An 18,575-nucleotide genomic window follows, 5' to 3' on the forward strand; every position below is an offset into this window, starting at 1 on the left:
CAGGATGGAATCTACTACAGGCATATATATGTATTTAGAGATAGAAAGTAGTGTTATAAACAGTACAAGAATGTATAGGACTATACACCTTTTAATACTCCATATTGTCCAATAGGCTTGAAGAAGGAACCAATCAGAGGTTCCAAAACGCGTCCCTTTTTGATGACTTCACTTACTGTTTGCGGTCTTTGCTGGTTGTAGGTCCCCCTCCGCTGAAGTCACTTCCGGTATTGAAGTCCAACGCTGATTCTCACAGCGTGGCCGCTCCATTGGTGCCTTCAGAGCTGTGGCGTCTTCCTGCTGGCCCTGCTGGGACATCCTTCTGCTGCATATTGATTTCTCGGGGGAATTCTTAAAATATACTGGGACCATATGATGTCAGTGTTCTGACAAGAAAAGCCCCCTGTAGAATAATGCCCACCCTGTACTACGCTTGCGCAGTACGGAGCGGCTGAAAGCCGCCGAACATTGGAATATGCTCCCGATGCTCGTGCAAGTCTGCAAGGGGCGGACTTGTTTATGATGGGCGCGTGTGAGGGGCAGATGGCAACAGAAGGGGGCATATTTTGTAATGATGGGCAGTGCTATGACGAAACTCAAACACATCTCCTAAACAAATATATCTCTGCTATTCTTCCTACATGTGTTGCCCTTACACCCCCTTCTGTTGCCACCCGCCTCTCACACTCGCACATCATGAACAAGTCCACCCCTTGCATATTTGCACGAGCATCGGGAGCGTGTGGCACTATGTCGGGTATAGTGCGCAGGCGCCGTGTACAGCTGATCGTCAATTTGGATGTTCGGCGGCTCGGTACTGCGCAAGCCACCCTCATTATACTTATGATACATTCCTCTCATCATCCATTCTGTAAGGCCTCGTACACACGATCAAGTTTCTCTGCAAAAACCAGCAAGAAACTTGCTGTTTTTTTTTATGACGAGGAAACCGGTCGTGTGTACACTTTTCGACGAGGAAATGTCGAGGATCTCTTCGAGCCAAAAAGAGAACATGTTCTCTATTTTCTTGACGGCAATGGAGAAATTTGGTTTGCCGAGATCCACGACAGCCTAACAAGGAACTTGACGAGCAAAACGATGTGTTTCGCCCGTCTAATTCCTCGGCCGTGTGTACGAGGCATTAGTGTTCTTAATCCCTTTTGAGATATTAAAAGTTTTTTTAATATTGCACTTAGAGACGCCTCTTTTTTGTTCATATTGTCCAATATGCTTCGATATAAGAATAATATCTTGGTCCATTTTAGACCTATTTGCGACTGTTGGGCCAGATTCACAAAGAGATACGACGGTGTATCTACAGATACACCATCGTATCTCTGATTTTTACTGGTCCTATCTATGCACCTGATTCATAGAATCAGATACGCATAGATAGGGCTGAGATCCGACAGTGTTACACTGTGTTACACTGTCGGATCTTTTTTTGGATTTAAAAATGGCGCCGGGGGCGTTCCCGCTGATTTACACTGAATAATATGTAAATCAGCGAGATACGCGAAATTCACTAACGTACGCGGACCCGACGCTGTGTTCTTACGTCGTTTCCGTAGCGCGGTACCCGTCGTATACTTACCCCTGCTAAAAGCAGGGGTAAGTATTGTTAAGTATGGCCGTCGTTCCCGCGTCGAATTTGAAATTTCCTACGTCGTTTGCGTACGCCGATTCACGAACACGCGCGTCGCAAGTCCCGCTCACGTCGCAACCACTGACGTCCTATTGACGTCAGTGGGAGCAATGCACGCCGGGAAATTCCCCGGACGGCGCATGCGTATTTAAATCGGCTCGGGAGCGCGCCTGATTTAAATAGTACACTCCCCCAGCCGCGGAATTAGAATTCCGCCGGGGGAGTTAGGATCCGCCGTCGCAAGTTTGGAGGTAAGTGTGTTGTGAATTTGACACTTTCCTCACAAACTTGCGAGGGCGGATCTTAAAACACATAGGTTACACGGATCTAAAGATCCGCTAACCTTTGTGAATCTGCCCCGTTATCTATATTTTGTACAACATTGCACCTGTGATCTTTTGATTATGTAATTTTCTTTCTCTTTAATAAAAATTAGTTTTATTGCAAAAAAAAATATAGGACTAGGCAAAATGTTATACGTATAGATGAAAATGATATTTCAATTTTTCTGCATTGTATGAATCCTTACTCAAAAGTGGAACTACTCTTCAAATAGCCACTAAACAATTGAAGGTCACCAATAAATATACCTGTTCACTGGATTAATGGCACCAGCATGATATTCTTAGCTAATCCTCCCGTGTATAGTGACAGCGGCTAGCACATCAGATGGGAACAGATGCTCATAGAGGGAGATTTTCATTATGTTATTAACTAATCTATATCAGGCAGTCATAGTCTGTTTAAAGTAAAATATATAAAATTTCAAAGGTAATACTGTAATTGCTGCTTTTTATGGAAAATACCACAAAATGTTGTGCATCACCCTCTTGTCACATAAACAATAAAAAAATCATACAATAAGCATTTACAGAGAGCTGCCATTTTGAACATCTGTTCACATCTGCTTTAGACACAACAAAAACAAGCCAGGTCTGCGCCTTGATAAATCTTCTAGACTTTTTTTTTTCAGCATTCACCCTGGTGAGCTGATACAAGCAGCAGCCTGAAAAATTATGCAGGTTTTTCACACCCTTTAGTAATTTGACCCCTAGGAGTTAGAATGAATTAGTAGCATTGCTAAATGCACATTTCTCATTAATACCATCTGTCACCTCCTAGAAAATTCACTTTCCCAAATGGAATTAAAGAGCCAATAAAAAGCAAGGCAGCATTGATTTTATTGCTTTATAACTGAACATTACACGTTTGGCATGCTGTGACAATGGGTTTATTCTATATGTAGCTTGCATGTTTCCCTTACAGAAATGTTTTCGTATACTTTCCTGGCAGTGCCTATTGGAATATTATATTACATCTTCATAAGCTCTTTCTGTTGTGTACTGCTCACTTGATTGTGCAGCATAAACAGCTAGAAGGGAAATGAAAAATGATCATCTCCTTATGGTGGTGTTTTCTCGTCCTGCAGCAAAGCTTTATAAGACAATGGTTTAAGAAAGCCTTCACCTTGAAAGGGTATCATTTAATAAACAAATATAAGGGCATTTAATCTACAAATTTTAAAAGGGCATTACAAATTATTGGCCAGTTAATTAAAAACAATAAATCAATATGGGCATTAAATATGGGGAAATTTATCTTGAGAGTTATCAGCTTAAAAAGGAGCTCCAGTCTCCCCCCAAAATTTAAAAAGTCAGCAGCTACAAATACTTTAGCTGCTGACTTTTAACCACTTGACCTCCAGAAAGGTTTACCCCCCCTTTCTGAAAATTTTTTATGATACGGCACTGCGTTACTTTAACTGATAATTGCGTGGTTGTGCAAAGTTGTATACAAATACAATTGATGTCCCTTTTTCCCTCAAAAGGAGCTTTAATTTGGTGCTATTCTATCACCTCTGCAGTTTTTATTTTTTGCGCTATAAACAAAAAAAAAATTGATATATTTTTTTTTACTTTCTGCTCCAAAACATATTCAATAAAAAAAATGTAAAAAAAATCGAGTTTCTTCATCAATTTAGGCCAATATGTATTCTGCTACATATTTTTGGTAAAAAAAATCACAATAAGTATATATTAATTGGTTTGCGCAAAAGTTATAGCATCTGCAAACTATGGGATATTTGTATTTTTTTTTTCTTATGCCTCGTACACACGATCGGGTTTTCCGGCGGTCAAAAGTCCACCGGGAAAACCGAGGGGAAAACCTGCTCGGTTGCTTTTCCCCATGTACACATGGGCGGTTTTTCTGACAGGAAAACTGCCATGAGAGCTTTGGTCGGGAAACCCTGTCCGTGTGTATGCTCCACTGCAGTGTTTCCCATAGGAAAATTGCCGAGCAAAAAAAACGCAGAGAATCGCGGCGGGAAAAAAGAGAACAAGTACTCATTTTTTTGCTCGCAGTTTTCCTGTTGGGAAAACTGCTATGGAGCATACACACGGCCAGTTTTCCTGACCAAAAGCAAACCTGGCAGTTTTCCCGATCGTGTGTAAGAGGCATCATATTTTTTTTTTACTAGTAATGGTGGCGATCAGTGACTTATAGCAGGACACTAACTGACACTTTTGACGCTTTTTTGGGGACCGGTGACACTAATGCAGTGATCACTGTACTAATGACAATGGCTGGAAAAGGATTAACATCAGGGGCGATCAAAGGGTTTACTGTGTGTCTAGCCTGTGCTTTCTCACTGTGGGGAGGTGCTTTTACTATGAGAAGGCATTGATCCATGTTCCTGCTTTGCAGGAACACAGAATCAATAACTTCCCTATTGACAGAACAGCAATCTGCCTTGTTTACATAGCACAGCGCGGCCGCCCTGCCGCAGTATATTAGAAGGGCACTTACCTGTCCAGGGATCCAGCAATGTCGCCACCCGAGCCGATTCTTAAGTCAGCTTTAGGTGCAGGTGCCAGGCATCTTGGGTAAGGGAAACCTGCAGTAAAGCCTTCTGGCTTCACAGCAAGTTTCCTATGTTTCCTATTGCACATGCACGTGGTGTGCTGCACTTTCTATATGGTCCTGCAGTCTTCTGGGACCTGTGTGTGTCCCAGAAGGCTGTGGGGGAAGGTGGATGGGCCGGACATCATCGTAGATTGTCAAGGAGATCTGAGCAGGAAGTGGAAGCAGGCACCTGTCAAAACCAGGTACCTACTCCCCTCAAAAAGTGCCAAATGTGGCAGTGGAGGGGGGTGAAAACAAGAGGAGCTTCCCCTTTTGGGTGGAGCTCTGCTTTAAGGAGACACTGTCACCTTGTAGTCAAGTGACACGTTTATATTCACCACTCTAGTGCTCCACTCCCCCCACAGTTCTTTTCTCCATCACAGTCACCAAAAGATTTGGAGGTTGTTGATCTCCCCCATATCAAATTAAATGCATTGAGCTACTTAATTTTTGAGGCTCGTTTTACAGTTTTTATACTTCCCTGTTCTGCCTTTTTTGTGCAGAAAATGGTTAGCTATTGTCTTTTTCTAATGGTCTAAGGTTATCAGTGGTGTACCCCAAGGTTCAGTGTTGGGACCCTTACTTTTTAATATATTTATAAATGATATTGGGTCTGTGATTAAAAGTATAATTTCAGTGTTTGCAGATGACACCAAGCTATGCAGTGGAATAACGTACTTACAAGATATCTCCAGCTTACAAACCAAACTCAATGCACTGTTTAATTGGGCAACCATGTGAACATTTGGTTTAATGTTGATAAATGTAAAGTTATGCACTTGGGGGCTAAGAATATGTATGTATTATACATGCTACGGAGAGTACAACTAGGGCAATCAATGGTGGAGAAATAGCATGCAATGCCAAGCTTCAGTCTCTAAAGCAGTGGTTCTCAACCTGGGGGTCGGGACCCCCTCGGGGGTCGAATGATGATTTGCCAGGGGTCACCAAATCCTGGGCTGTTCCAGAAGCCCGCACCGCTCTCCCAGCCTTTTTACTGCCGCCCAGAGGGGCTGTCCCTGGAGCCTGTGGCCACCCAGCTGGGCTGTTCCTAGAGCCTGCGGCATCCCACTCACCCTGTTCGCAGCCACCCATTCAGTTCACAGGATGGCTGGGGGGCAGAGACTAGAGGTCAGCTGACTGGTGAGGAATGTGAAGTGGGACATTCTCCTAATTTCGGCGCAGGTGTTACTGCTACGGGACACCACAAAGTCGGAGACACAGTGAGTAAGACTACCTGGGATTATAGTTGCCATTAAAAGTCCCCACTACAGTTCTCAGATCATCAGATGACCTTGATCAAGAGCACCCAAGTTGGCCGATCAGAACTACCTCCAGCATTGCCACTCATCCCAAACCTCCCGCCAGTATTGCCACTCATCCCGAACCCGCCGCCAGCACTTCCTCTCATCCCATTCCCCCCACCTCCCCACCAAGGAGTAAGAGAAGGTATAAAAATAGAGAATAAATGAAAGGGAGAGGAAAAGAGGGGGAGGAACAATGAAAAAGGGAGAGAAAGAATAGGAGAAAGAACAAGAAAGACGGCTAGAGAGAGGGATGGGGGGGAAAAAACAAGAAATTAGGATAGAGAAAAATGAAAGGGAAAGTAAGGAGAACAAAGAGAAAGAGTGAGTTAGGGGCGCAAATGACTTGGGTGCTGACAACCCACGCTACGAAAATAATTTTACTGTTAGGGGTCCCCACAACTTGGAAAGTTTTATCAAGGGGTCACGGCATTAGAAAGGTTGAGAACCCCTGCTCTAAAGTGAGCAAAGTTCTTTATTGTATTATGAGAGGTCTAGACTCCAGAGACAGAGATATAATTTTGCCCCTGTACAAATAATTAGTAAGACCTCATCTGGAATATGCAGTTCAATTTTGGGTACCAGTTCAAAAAAAGAAGATTGGGGAATTCGAGAGTGCAGAGGAGAGCAGCCAAACTGATAAGAGGCATGGAGAAGCTCAGCTATGAGGAAAGTTTGGAGAAACTGAATTTATTTTCTCTTCAGAAGAGGAGCATAAGGGGATCAATATGTATAAATACAGTGGTACATATAGTGAACTTGGTGTTGAGTTATTCACTTTAAAGCATAGTTCCATCCAAAAGTGGAACTTCCACTCATCTGATTCCACTTCCCCTCTGGTGCCACAATTGGCAACTTTCGGGGGGGAGGGGGGATAGGATACAAGTTTTTTACAGGTATCTTTTCCCATTTCCTGGAGCCTCAGGCTCGCGTATTGACGTTACGGCTGGGGCTCCCTCCTCCTCCCTCCTACTTCCGCTGTCGCCGCGCCAGTAGGAAAGAGGGGCGGGTTCGCGCATGCGCAATAGGGTTCCCACTGTGAAGCCAAAAGGCTACACTGCTGGGTACTGTTACCTGCAATGGCAGTGGCAGCACCCGACAGCTGATGGAAACATTACCTGCGGTGCCGACATTGCTGGACTCCAGGACTCCTTATTAAAAGCCAGCAGTTGCAGTATTTATAGCTGCTGGTTTTTATTCTGGGCGGACCTCCTCTTTAAGGTCATCACAGAGGACAAGAGGGCACTCTTTACATCTGGAGGAAAGGAGATTTAATCTCCAAATATGGAAAGATTTTTACACAGTAAGAGCTGTGAAATGTGGAATAGACTCCATCAAGAGCGGGTTCTGGCCAGCTCAGTAGATTTCTTTAAAAAAGGACTGGGTTCTTTCCTAAATGTAAATAATATACGGTAACTGGATACTAACATTTATAAATTTTGTTGATACAGGGAATATCAAATTGCCTCTTGGGATATCAGTAAGAAATGTTTTTCCCCTGCTGGAACAAATTGGACAATGCTTTGCTGGGGTTTTTTGCCTTCCTCTGGATAAACTGTGGGTATAGATTTTTTTTTCCCTGATATAGGTTGAACTAGATGGACTTGTGTCTTTTTTTTTCAACCTGACTAACTATATAACTATATAAGAGGACACAAAGGGGAGGTTGAAATGGTAAAATTGAAGCAGTTTCACCAGGCCATGATGAAAATCTGTTTTTAGTGTGGATAGCATACAGAACAATCAGCAGGAAGTTGGATATAACTGATTACAGCAAAGTTATCAGATTAAACCACAATATAAAAATAAAACAGGCATATAAATAGCAAATTAGAAGCAGTAAACAAAACTACAAGTTTTCATACACTGGGTAAGAGAAATATAGGGAATAATGGCTTGGTTCCATGCCGACATCTATGGTTGATTCAAATTGGGAAGATAAAAATGAGGGTGTTTGGCTGATCATGCATTCTTTGAAAATCCTGATGAGATGGGAAAGGTGTGTAAATCGGCGAGGGTCCTGAGTAAGGGCTCGGGGCAGGTGTAGTATCATGATGACAACCTTGACTTCAGTATGCTTATCAAGAGGAACCTTCCTGTTTACAGACAGTAACATTCTGCAAAACATCACATCAGGGTCCGAGATATTGAACAATTCATCATCATCTTTTGAGGCAGAGGTTTGAGAATGGTTTTTCAATTTGTAAATTAGGCAATCAAAATATTCTTCAAAAGGGGGTTCTTGCTGAGTATGGCATGTTCGACTAGTGGTGGAACTTGACTGAACTCTCCTATCTATATTTGCCTGTAAATAGAATGAGACTACAGATTATGCTTTTCTACAAATGTGTCACGGCACCAACACCAGCTACCATTTTTGAAGGTGTCACCAATAAGTGATTTGTAGAAGGAGGTTGTGACATGACAATTGTGACATTTTGAAAGAAAAATACCACAAGGGCTTGAGTGGTTGGTTGATTTTCATCAGGAGAAACTGGCTCTGCATTTGTTTCTTGGTTTACTTTAGCTTAGATTCCATTGTCTGGCATGCGCCTTGCTCTTGCAGGAACGCTTGAGACGGTTCTAGGTAAAAATAATAGCATACAACCTTGAGGATAAAGATTCATTGATAATGTCTCTATAAACCATATAGTTGTTTACATCATTTATTAGAATCCTGTCAAGTGTAAACCACAGGATTGTCCTCTAGTAATAGCAAAGGGAACATTCAAAAAATCAGTCAGATTCCTTTCTGGATAAGAAGTGATTGTACGAATACTATGCTAAAATAATGATTGCTGCAGACAATAATAACAGGCAATATTATCCAGAAACAAAGCAATTAATAAGGTAAAATAAGACAATATCTGCAGCTTCTTGAATGCAAAAAAAAAAAAACACAAAATAAAAACTTATGGTCGTATCTCAGTGGTGTGTCTCAAAAACGACAAAGCCTCTGCATGGAGGTTATGTCTACAATGTGTTGAAGGTGCTCCACTTCTCTCTGCCGACCTCTCTTCATGAAGTTCCTTCTTGTAGCAGTCACGTAGGGACCTCCATCTTGTAGAAATCTCTTTTCCTGCATTATTCTCTACTGGAAAAAATTAAACATATGACACACATGATGGATGGAGCATTAATTGACCATAGCAAACAATTACCCTAGGAAACTGCATTTTTAAGGTATGGTTGTTATGGGCAACTGATCCCATGTATGTGTACCCCTGCATACCACACATCAATTGATGCACTCACCTGGGTTCTCCTGTTCACTTGCAGACATATTTCCCTAGTTTGGAGTCAGAAATCCATACACTTCCTCCCATTTCAACCTCTTCATGACTCTGTTCGAGTGTCCTGGGCATTCAGGGTCCCATATTTCTGGTCGGTCGTGCACCAAGGCTATTATGGCCTCATAGGAGATATATAACGGCTGCCATTGCTTCTCTTTCTATAAGTACCCTCCCTTCAACTTCCTGTGTCATTCCCAGGTATCCCTTGTAATTCTGATGTGCTTCCTTTTTTTTTGCCGCTGCTATCTGCAGGTGAAACAGTGTGCTGCAATTAACAGCAGTTTTGTACAGATAGCTGCGATAAATCGGTCCTGTATGCAGTCCATTAATTTCTTCTAACCACACAAAACTGCATCTAACGAAACCGTTGCTAAATGCAGGCCATAGGAATACATAAGATAACTTCATCTATCTGCAGCTAAAATCTCTATTCTATCTACTCGTGTGAAAGAGGCCTAATTGTTATGAAGGAACCCAAAATTATTTCCTGACTAAGGAGTATGTTTAAACAGTTCTTTTTTATAACACAGTTGGAAACATTGCTTAATAAATACATGAATGGCCATGACTGCTGTAGAATATTAGCTACAGGCAAAGAAGGGATCCCCGGGGGCCCATTGCTTGTGTTCATTCAGAAGCCCATGAATTTAATCCAGTGGTAGATGTTGGTATCTCTGTCTGCCAATTGCTTGTGTTGGTAAAGAAAGAATAATGCAGGTATTTTATTATACTCACCAGTAATATATAACTATCTAGGTACGGTAGCTCAATGTAGAAGAAATAAACCAGTGCTAGCTTGAACAGAACAAATAAAATGATCATAAAATCAATGGTTGACAAAATGACTGTGGCACATTAGTGTACCAAATCATGCCTCAGCGCTCAAGTACAATTAGTCTATTTCAACTTAAAATGTGCTACTGGGTATCCATGGACTTTAAGCAAAGAATATGATGTTGAATTGCTCTAAAGAAAACAGTGAAAGAAAGTAATGATTTATTCATATACTCTGAAAATCATTTTGAAAGCTGATGTGATGTTCACAAGAAATATTGCAACCACATGAGAAAATAAGGGTGCAATTGAAAGCAATATATTAAATCGAATTTTTCTATAGCTATAAAACTATTTATGTTTTCATTCGTTTTTCAAAAGATCTCAGTGGTACTGTGATGTTATGACGAACCAAACTTGTGACTGTTCCATTATTTATTGGTCAGAAATTCTGCTATCCTGCTTTCAAAGTGAACATGACTTTATTTGTTGGATGGTGCACAAAATATATGGTCAGTTAGATATGGGCCGTCAGTAATCAGGATGGTGGGACAGGGAAAGGACAGAGTAAAAACGTATGTATTTCATTATATAAGCACATAACTCGAAACTCCAAAATTTTAGGTAGTTCTTAGTTCAGATAATAACAATTTATGCACAAAAATCTGGTGTAAATTGTTGCTAGTTGCCTGAAAAATGTTCCAGTGATAATTATATTTATAGATTTCCATTCCAAATAAACACTTTTTTAAATCAAGAGAACTTGTTGGGTAATTAACCACTTCCTTACTGGGCACTTAAACCCCATTCCTGCCCAGAGGACCTTTTGCGATTCGGCACTGCGTCGTTTTAACTGACAATTGCGCGGTCGTGCGACGTGGCTCCCAAACAAAATTGACGTCATTTTTCCCCCACAAATAGAGCTTTCTTTTGGTGGTATTTAATCACCTCTGCGGTTTTTATTTTTTGCGCTATAAACAAAAATAGAGCGACAATTTTGAAAAAAAATAATGTTTTACTTGTTGCTATAATAAATAGCTCAAGGCCGATACGTATTCTACATATTTTTAGTAAAAAAAAAAAAAAAATCGCAATAAGCGACTGGTTTGCGCAAAAGTTATAGCGCCTACAAAATAAGGGACAGAATTATTATTATTATTTATTTTTTTACTAGTAATGGCGGCGATCTGCGATTTTTATTGCGACTGCGACATTATGGCGGACACATCGGACACTTTTGCCACATTTTTGACACCATTCACATTTATACTGCAATCAGCGCTATAAATATGCACCAATTACTGTATAAATGTGACTGGCAGGGAAGGGGTTAACACTAGCGGGTGAGGAAGGGTCTAAATGTGTGTCCTATATAGTTTTCTAACTGTGTGGGGGGAGGGGGGTGACTGGGAGGTGACCGATCTGTGTCTCTATGTACAAGAGACACAGATCGGTCCCCTCTCTCCCTGACAGCACCGCTGTCTGTGAGAGCCGGCAATGAGAAATTATCTCATATGTTTACATATGAGATCATCTCTCATTGGCCGCACAGATCGCCTAGCAAACGGCCACTCCGATTGGCCGTTCACGGCGATCTGTGATTGGCTGTGTCCAAGGGACACGGCCAGCACAGAATTTCCCCACTGCGTGCTCGGGGAACGCGGAAAGGGGCGGACGTCAGTTGACGGCGCCTCAGAGAAGTAGAACCACCCTGCGGCCGTCAATAGTCGTACGGCCGTCGGGAAGTGGTTAAATATAACCTAGTGATTTGCCTGCTAATTACGTATCTAAACCTAGAATCATTTGTCATTTAGGACCATTCTCCTTTAAAGTGAAAAGAAACCTTAAAACCAGTTTCTTTACCCTTTTGCCCACACTCCCATGGGCTAAAATAATCCCCCTCCACACACGCTAAAGTGCTATACTTACCAAAACTTTCACTGTTAAATGCTCAGTTAACCTTATAGGTAAAAATAATAAATGCACATATTTTTGAAAAACATGCATTTATTATTTTTCCATGAGGGGTGCACATGCAGGAATTTACCAGAGGTGGCATCAAAGAGCCGATGTGAGCTCAATGGCAGAGCAGCATCTGCCGATGCCGATCGGATGTCAGTTGGAGTGACGTTACATTCTGCCCATGCACAGTACGCAGATGCATTTCTCGATAAGAGGCCTTTTTCGACAGAACACAGACTCACACACATTCCGAAAGCCAGCACAACCACGGAGCTCCCCTGCACCCGCCCCTGCCTTCCGCAATCCCCGCCAGAAAGGCGGGCCCTTCTAGACGCTCGTGTATGGGCTGTACCCACCTGATGGTGGCCCTGGTTAGAATGGTCCAGTCAAAATCCAGACCTAACTCCAATTGAGAATCTGTAGCAAGACTTGAATATTGCTGTTCACAGACCCTCTCCATCCAATCTGACAGAGCTTGAGCTATTTTGCAAAGAAGAATGGGAAAAACTGTCACTCTCTAGATGTGCAAAGCTGGTAGAGACATCCCCAAAAAGACTTGCCGCTGTAATTGCAGTGAAAGATGGCTCTACAAAGTATTGACTCAGGGGGCTGAATACAAATGCATGCCATACTTTTCACATATTTGGTTGTAAAAAATGTTGAAAACCATTTATAATTTTCCTTCCACTTAACAATTATGTTTTACTTTGTGTTGGTCTATCACATAAAATCCCAATAAAATACATTTACCTTTTTGGTTGTAACATGACAAAATGTGAAAAATGTCAAGGGGTATGAATACTTTTTCAAGGCATTGTAGCTCCACTCATCACAAACTTCAAATTTGCATATAAATGTGCAAAATGGAAGCAACAATAAAAAGATAACTTTTAATCTCTGAATGTATCTGATTTTAATTTATCTCCAATCAAACAAATACTGATAAGAGAAAATACATAAAATCAGTATTGCTTAAATCATTTTCCTGTGTAAAGAAAACACTTTGGTCAGCTGGGCTGTAAATGGCATACACCTTAATTCTATCTTATTGTGTCATCATTTGTGACATTGATTGATTTGATGTAGTCTGATGGAACCTTGCATAAGATTGCGCATGACATCCTTTGATGGGAATTAGAAATATTGTTACTAGGCTATATGTGTTCATTCTTGATTTTAATGGTTTTCGATTAAAGGATTTAATGCCCTTTGGTAATATAACCTGTGGTAAATATCACACTGTTGTGTATCTTTGTTTGCACATTATTGCTGTTGAATGAAATATAGACTAAGTGATGTTCTTAATTGACCTATGTGTATCTTTTTTTTTTCAAAGGGAACCTGTCATAGTTGTAGTTATCTGTCATAGCTGAAGCTTCTATCCAGCGCTGGAGGCTGCCATTGTCCAATTACTGGAAGAGATGCTAGTCCTGGGGCAAAGCTCATCTATACAGCCTCACGCATGACATATCTGCTTCTGGGAGTTGGATTTTGAGAGCTTCCAGCACTGGATTGGGGCCTTCGCTGTTCTAAATAACAGGCATCTTAACATTCTAAAGAAAACTTCAATTGCAGAAATATGGTGGCTGCCAATGCTGACCTCTGAATAAGTAAGGCCTCATTTACATAGGCACTGAGGACCGTATGCCATGAATGGGTCTTATTTGTAGCCTCTCTAGACTCCAGGTGCTGCATGCAGACAGACTCTGGGTGCTGCATGCAGACAGACTCCGAGTCGTGCATGCAGACAGACTCCGGGTGCTGCATGCAGACAGACTCCGGGTGCTGCATGCAGACAGACTCCGGGTGCTGCATGCAGACAGACTCCGGGTGCTGCATGCAGACAGACTCCAGGTGCTGCATGCAGACAGACTCCGGGTGCTGCATGCAGACAGACTCCGGGTGCTGCATGCAGACAGACTCCGGGTGCTGCATGCAGACAGACTCCCGGTGCTCCATGCAGACAGACTCCCGGTGCTCCATGCAGACAGACTCCCGGTGCTCCATGCAGACAGACTCCGGGTGCTGCACACAGACAGACTCCGGGGTGCAGACAGACTCCGAGTCGTGCATGCAGACAGACAATGGATGCTGCATACAAACAGACTCTGGGCACTGCATGCAGACAGACTCTGGGCACTGCATGCAGACAGACTCTGGGCACTGCATGCAGACAGACTCTGGGCACTGCATGCAGACAGACTCCGGGTGCTCCATGCAGACAGACTCTGGGTGCTGCACACAGACAGACTCCGGGTGCTGCATGCAGACAGACTCCGGGTGCTGCATGCAGACAGACTCCGGGTGCTGCATGCAGACAGACTCCAGGTGCTGCATGCAGACAGACTCCGGGTGCTGCATGCAGACAGACTCCGGGTGCTGCATGCAGACAGACTCCGGGTGCTGCATGCAGACAGACTCCGGGTGCTCCATGCAGACAGACTCCCGGTGCTCCATGCAGACAGACTCCCGGTGCTCCATGCAGACAGACTCCCGGTGCTCCATGCAGACAGACTCCGGGTGCTGCACACAGACAGACTCCGGGGTGCAGACAGACTCCGAGTCGTGCATGCAGACAGACAATGGATGCTGCATACAAACAGACTCTGGGCACTGCATGCAGACAGACTCTGGGCACTGCATGCAGACAGACTCTGGGCACTGCATGCAGACAGACTCTGGGCACTGCATGCAGACAGACTCTGGGCACTGCATGCAGACAGACTCTGGGCACTGCATGCAGACAGACTCTGGGTGCTCCATGCAGACAGACTCTGGGTGCTGCACACAGACAGACTCTGGGCACTGCATGCAGACAGACTCCGGGCGCTCCATGCAGACAGACTCCGGGTGCTCCATGCAGACAGACTCCGGGTGCTCCATGCAGACAGACTCCGGGTGCTCCATGCAGACAGACTCCGGGTGCTGCACACAGACAGACTCCGGGCACTGCATGCAGACAGACTCCGGGCACTGCATGCAGACAGACTCCGGGCACTGCATGCAGACAGACTCCGGGCACTGCATGCAGACAGACTCCGGGCACTGCATGCAGACAGACTCCGGGCACTGCATGCAGACAGACTCCGGGCACTGCATGCAGACAGACTCTGGGTGCTCCATGCAGACAGGCTCCGGGTGCTCCATGCAGACAGGCTCCGGGTGCTCCATGCAGACAGGCTCCGGGTGCTCCATGCAGACAGACTCTGGGTGCTGCACACAGACAGACTCCGGGGTGCTTCATGCAGACAGACTCCGGGCACTGCATGCAGACTCTGGGTGCTCCACACAGACAGACTCTAGGTGCTGCATGCAGACAGACTCTGGGCACTGCATGCAGACAGACTCCGGGTGCTCCATGCAGACAGACTCTGGGTGCTGCACACAGACAGACTCCGGGCACTGCATGCAGACAGACTCCGGGCGCTCCATGCAGACAGACTCCGGGTGCTCCATGCAGACAGACTCCGGGTGCTCCATGCAGACAGACTCCGGGTGCTCCATGCAGACAGACTCCGGGTGCTGCACACAGACAGACTCCGGGCACTGCATGCAGACAGACTCCGGGCACTGCATGCAGACAGACTCCGGGCACTGCATGCAGACAGACTCCGGGCACTGCATGCAGACAGACTCCGGGCACTGCATGCAGACAGACTCCGGGCACTGCATGCAGACAGACTCCGGGCACTGCATGCAGACAGACTCCGGGCACTGCATGCAGACAGACTCTGGGTGCTCCATGCAGACAGGCTCCGGGTGCTCCATGCAGACAGGCTCCGGGTGCTCCATGCAGACAGGCTCCGGGTGCTCCATGCAGACAGGCTCCGGGTGCTCCATGCAGACAGACTCTGGGTGCTGCACACAGACAGACTCCGGGGTGCTTCATGCAGACAGACTCCGGGCACTGCATGCAGACTCTGGGTGCTCCACACAGACAGACTCTAGGTGCTGCATGCAGACAGACTCCGGGTGCTGCATGCAGACAGACTCCGGGTGCTGCATGCAGACAGACTCCGGGTGCTGCATGCAGACAGACTCCGGGTGCTGCATGCAGACAGACTCCGGGCACTGCATGCAGACAGACTCCGGGTGCTGCATGCAGACAGACTCCGGGTGCTGCATGCAGACAGACTCCGGGTGCTGCATGCAGACAGACTCCGGGTGCTGCATGCAGACAGACTCCGGGTGCTGCATGCAGACAGACTCCGGGTGCTCCATGCAGACAGACTCCCGGTGCTCCATGCAGACAGACTCCGGGTGCTGCACACAGACAGACTCTGGGTGCTGCACACAGACAGACTCCGGGGTGCTTCATGCAGACAGACTCCGGGCACTGCATGCAGACTCTGGGTGCTCCACACAGACAGACTCTAGGTGCTGCATGCAGACAGACTCCGGGTGCTGCATGCAGACAGACTCCGGGTGCTGCATGCAGACAGACTCCGGGTGCTGCATGCAGACAGACTCCGGGTGCTGCATGCAGACAGACTCCGGGTGCTCCATGCAGACAGACTCCCGGTGCTCCATGCAGACAGACTCCGGGTGCTGCACACAGACAGACTCCGGGTGCTGCACACAGACAGACTCCGGGTGCTGCACACAGACAGACTCTGGGTGCTGCACACAGACAGACTCCGGGGTGCTTCATGCAGACAGACTCCGGGCACTGCATGCAGACTCTGGGTGCTCCACACAGACAGACTCTAGGTGCTGCATGCAGACAGACTCCAGGTGCTGCATCCAGACAGACTCCAGGTCCTGCATGTAGACAGACTCCAGGTCTATAAGGATGCAGCTGCTGCACAGACACAGCAGCTTGTCCTAATTTGACAGGCTTGTGGTGTAAGTGAGTTTGAGTGGGTTGCCTGCATAGAGACACAGAAAAAAAAAACAGCCATTCACTCTTCCTCATAATCTTCCCCTACCACCTAACAGAAAGGTGCTAGAGAAAATGTATGGGGAGGAGATAACTTGAAATAATGTGAAATACTGTAACAGATTTGGACCAATAGTGGGGTGGTTTTAAGACCATCTAAAAGTTGTATGTCACCTTTAACTGCAGTGCAAACATATTATTGCTCTTTTAGGCCCCGTACACACGTCCGAGGAACTCGACGTGCCAAACATATCGAGTTCCTCGTCGAGAACAGTGTTGAAGCCCCCGAGGATCTCGGCGGGCCGACTTTCCTCAATGAACAACGAGGAAATAGAGAACATGTTCTCTATTTGGCCCGACGAGTTCCTCGTCGGCTTCCTCGCTGAAAAGTGTACACACGACCAAGTTTCTCTGCAGAATCCAGCTCCGATCGAGTTTCTGGCTGAATTCTGACGAGAAACTCGGTCGTGTGTATGGGGCCTAAGAGTTGATTGTTTATAAGGTTGGCATTTACTCCAATCAATAACTGTGATCAATAAAGATATTGCATAATAAAGCTGATCATCAGAAATTCCCTACCACATACGCCACATATATACTACATTACACTAACATGAATTTTTATGTTGTTCAAATGTGCTGCAATGCACTTTAAAATGATTCATTACACTAGCATGATTGGGACTCATAGGGCAACAAATCTAAATATGACATTCTATATATTTTCATAACATACTGCAGTGTACATATATGTTGTTATATTTCACTTGATTGCATTCATTTTGACATTACTGCATTGCAACAAGTAAAGTAATGTGACCTGTGTGATCAAGCCCAGAGTTTACACCAATCAGGCATAACATTATGACCACTGACAGGTAAAGGGAACATCTTGTTACAATAGCATCTGAAAATTGGTGGAATACATTAGGCAGAAAGTGAACATGTTGTCCTTGAAGTTGATGGGGTGAAAGCAGAAAAAAATGGGCATCGCAGTTTGTTGTGTATGGGGCTGTAAATTCCATGGCGACCCATGTCCACAGCCAAAAGCTTCTTCAATGATCACATGAACATCAAAACTGGACTATGGAGCAATGGAAGAAGGTGGCCTGGTCTAATGTATCACATTTTCTTTTACATCATGTGGATAGTTGGGTGCACATGTGTCACTTACCTGGGGAAGAGATGGCACCAGGATGCGGTATAAGAAGGCAAGTTGATGGAGGCAGTGTGATGCTTTGGGCAATGTTCTGCTGGGAAACCTTGGGTCCTGTCATTCATATGGATGTTACTTTGGTGTCCATGCCTCAATGGGTCAGGGCTGTTTTACTAAAAGGGTGCCATACTCAATATTAGGTGGTTGGTCATAATGTTATGGCTGATCGGTGTATATAGAACGCTTCATTATGGGTGCTTCAGTGACCCAACTGTATTTTCTTGGAAATAATTTGTCTGGGAGAAATCTCAGGTCCTTACAGGCATACTGTAACCAAATTAAAGATTCTAATCGAAGGCCTACCTGTAAAGGGTAGAGGATTCAGTGAAAACTACAAAGTAATTTAACACTCTCATAAGTGTCGATTTCAGTGCAGACTTTAGCAGATGATTTCCCAGATTAACAGCAGGAAACCTAAGTAGTTTCTGACTTCTTTGAAGGTAATCTATGTCTTCATTCTGGTGCCCACAGAAGCACGGGTGCCGGGAAGCTGGAACTGGAGACAGGCGTGCTTGGGTGGTCCAGGAAGCAGGAACCGGAGGGCTGACTAGATAGCGGAGTCGGGAGCCAAACCAGGGGTCAACACAGGAAATCAGTC

This window comes from Rana temporaria, chromosome 5, assembly GCF_905171775.1.
Source record: "Rana temporaria chromosome 5, aRanTem1.1, whole genome shotgun sequence".
NCBI classification, from domain to species: domain Eukaryota; kingdom Metazoa; phylum Chordata; class Amphibia; order Anura; family Ranidae; genus Rana; species Rana temporaria.